Here is a 3,520-nt window from a genome sequence, read left to right as displayed (position 1 = left end):
ATAAAGTGAAACTGCAAAGTATGCTGTCTACAGAAGGTACTGACCACTTGCCTCTTATTATAGTTCATACTCCCAGTGTTGGCTGTGCCAGGCAGCTTGTAGAACCAAGCTGCTTAATTTTTTACTCAGCTAAGGGAGAGAGCTTTTGGACCTCAAATATGTTCAAAGCCCACATTTTATTTATTTTCACATTGTGAGAGAATTCAGTTACTGCTTGGTTAGATACAGGCTTCTTCTTTTATTGATTAAAAATATATACATATTAGATGAGTAAGTTCACATGATTTTCCTTGACAGTGGCTAATATCCTCATGTTATGTAGGATGCAATAGGCACATTAAACATGACCCTCTTTACACCAGATCGAAAAACCATAGCTAAGAAACTAATCTTTAATGCTCTAAAAACATATATTCTTGGGACTTTCCTGATGGTCAGTGGTTAAAACTCCACACTTCCAATGCAGGGAGCCTAGGTTCAATCCCTGGTCAGAGAACTAGGTCCTGCATGCTGCAACCAAGAGCCCACAGGCCACAGCTGAAGATCCTGCATACTGCAATGAAGGTTCCATGTGCTGCAACTAAGCCAAATTAAATACATACCTCTATACATATGTATATTTTTATTGTTGTGAAGATAATGGGACATTTTTAAAAAACAAACTAAAAAATCACTTATAAATCCATCTCTACATCCCCAGCCCCCAGTACAATAACAGCCTTTGTCTTTTGTCTTCTACTCCAGATCTCAGTGTCTAGGTCCTCTTGCTCTTTCCCACTTGTGGTTTATGGTCCACTGCTATACACACAGTTTTCCAAGTCACTAGATGGTAGAAGACTCAAGGAGGTTTTTTCCCTACAGTTTTAACAGCACTAGTGAAATACTGGCAGGGAGAAGAGATGGAAACCTCAGCTGTTCCAATTTTGTAGCTCCAAGGAAAGAAATTTTAGGGAAAGAGGAGGTAGTTGACATTTAGAAAATTAGAGGATAAAGGAAAGTCTATTTTCTTAGATGAACAAGGGTTGCTAGTCATAAATGGTTTCTGCAAGTTCCCATGTTTGTGAAGAGCCTCCATGCCATCTCTTCATGTAGAGTCTTTAAAAAGAGATGAAACTTGCCCACAGTGATTCAGAAGTTCCCAAATGAATTCTCAATAGTGATGGTTCTGACAAGCATCAAACAAAAGCTATTAAGATAGTAGAGGTAGCAGACAGAAATGGCCATGGCAAATGAGATAGGCAGTGATCCAATAATTTCTTGTTGTTGATTTTAGTCCTTTACTCATAAAGAACATGAAAGGTTTGTCAGAGAGTGCATTCTTGTCTCCTTCGTCATCACTGGTGATGGAACTGTGACTGGAATTAGAAATCCAACTTCTGTATTTAAAACTAAAGCATTGTGTGTTTAGGAATCTATCCAAGGTAAGTAGTGAAAATTATGTATAAGATTTAGCTACATGAATGATAAATTTCAACCCTTACTTCATACCACTTACAAAAATTAACTCACAATAGATCAGAGGCCTAAATGTAAGAGCTAAAATTGTGAAACTCTTAGAAGGAAATACAGGTATAAATCCTATCACCTTTGGGTTTGGCAACAGTTTCTTAAATATGATACCAAAAGCACAAGCAACAAAAGAATTGCTTTTGATAGTCCAATTGCTTTTGAAGTCCAATAGATAAATTGGACTTTATCAAAATTAAAAACTTTGATGCATTAAAGACACTATCAAGAAAGTGAAAAGACAAAATGGAATGGGAGAAAACATTTACAAGCAACATGGTAATGGCATAGTAAAGAACCCTTAAAACCAACAATAAAAAGACAAACAACCCAATTAAAAAGTGGGCAAAAGATTTGAACAGACTTTCTAAAAAGATGATATACAAACAACCAGTAAACATGTGAAAAATGTTCAAATTCAATAGTCATTAGGCAAATGAAAGCAAAACCACAATGAAGTACCATGCATAAATACTAAGATAGTGATACTAATAATATTTAAAAAGGAAAATAACAAATATTGGTGAGGATATGGAGGAATTAGAATCTATACACACTGCGGGAGGAGTGTAAAATGGCATAGCCACTGTGGAAAATAGTTTGTTGTTATTGTTAAGTCTCTAAGTTGTGTCCAACTCTTTGCGACCCTGTGAACTGAAGCATACCAGATTTCACTGTCCTTCACAATCTTCCGGAGTTTGCTGAAACTCATGTCCATCGAGTAGGTGATGCCATCCAACCATCTCATCCTCTGTTGCTCCCTTCTCTGCCATCAATCTTTTCTAAAATCAGGGTCTTTTCCAATGGGTCGGCTCTTCTCATCAGGTGGCCAAAATATTGGAGCTTTAACTTCAGCGTCAGTCCTTCCAATGAATATTTAGGGTTGATTTCCTTTAGGATTGACTGGCTTGATCTCCTTGCTATCCAAGGGGCTCTCAAGAGTCTTCTCCAGCACCACAATTCAAAAGCATCAATTCTTTGGTGCTCCGCTTTCTTTTTTTTTTTTTTTTAGTTATGATCGCTAATTTTTATTTTTATTTATTTATTTTTCTAATCAGCGAATCCTCCCAAACCCTGTTTTTCTGCAGCAGCACCATCAACAGAATCCTCTGGCCTTTCCTCAAGGGACTCCTAAACAGTCCTCCCACAGACTGACAAGAGCCATCATTTCCAGCAGACCCTCTCCGGGTCAACCCCACCGGACCCAAGCTCGCCGTGTGTCTGTCGCTCACTTAGTCCTCCCCGGCCTTCTCTTCCGTGCACGTGGGAACAAGGGGCTCCCTCGGTGATGTCCGGCTACAAACCATTCTTAGTGCCCACGGTTCCGAGCACTGAGCGTAGAAATAGCTGCTTCCTCTCTGCCCCAACAGCAAAGGTGCAGCAGGGCGGCCGCACCCGCGGTGCCGGCGAGTGCTCCGCTTTCTTTATGGTCCAACTCTTACATCTATATATGACTACTGGAAAAACCATAGCTTTCAGTAGATGGACCTTTGTCAGCAAAGTGATATCTCTGCTTTTAAATATGCTGTCTAGGTTTGTCATAGCTTTCCTTCCAAAGGAGCAAGAGTCTTAATTTCATGGCTGCAGTCACTGACTGCAGTGATTTTGGAGCCCAAGAAAATAAAATCTGCCACTGTTTGCACTCTTCCCCATCTATTTGCAATGAAGTGATGGGACTGGATGCCATGATCTTTGTTACTTGAATGTTGTTTTAAGCCAGATTTTCACTCTTCTCTTTCACCCTTATCAAGAGGTTCTTTAGTTCCCCTTCACTTTCTGCCATTAGAGTGGTATCATCTGCATATGAGGTTGTTGACATTTCTCCCAGCAATCTTGATTCCAGCTTGTGATTCATCCAGCCCGGCATTTCACATGATGTACTCTGCATAGAAGTTAAATAAGCAGGGTGACAATATACAGCCTTGACATACTCCTTTCCCAATTTTGAAGCAGTCCGTTGTTTCATGTCTGGTTCTACTGCTTTTTGACATGCATACAGATTTCACAGGAGACA

The 3,520-nt window shown here is 39.7% G+C and overlaps 1 non-coding gene across 1 annotated transcript; it reads right to left on the bottom strand.

The window, feature by feature from the left end:
* Nucleotides 1–2,792: 2,792 nt before the first annotated feature.
* Nucleotides 2,793–2,928, bottom strand: LOC133044098 (small nucleolar RNA SNORA43). Its single transcript, XR_009689846.1, has one exon. It is a non-coding gene; the product is annotated as a small nucleolar RNA SNORA43 (small nucleolar RNA).
* Between the last annotated feature and the right edge of the window lie 592 nt (nucleotides 2,929–3,520).

Source organism: Dama dama, chromosome 22 (assembly GCF_033118175.1).
Source record: "Dama dama isolate Ldn47 chromosome 22, ASM3311817v1, whole genome shotgun sequence".
NCBI lineage: Eukaryota > Metazoa > Chordata > Mammalia > Artiodactyla > Cervidae > Dama > Dama dama.
Note: the sequence above shows the minus strand (reverse complement) of the source record. Positions and strands in the feature narration are given on the sequence as shown.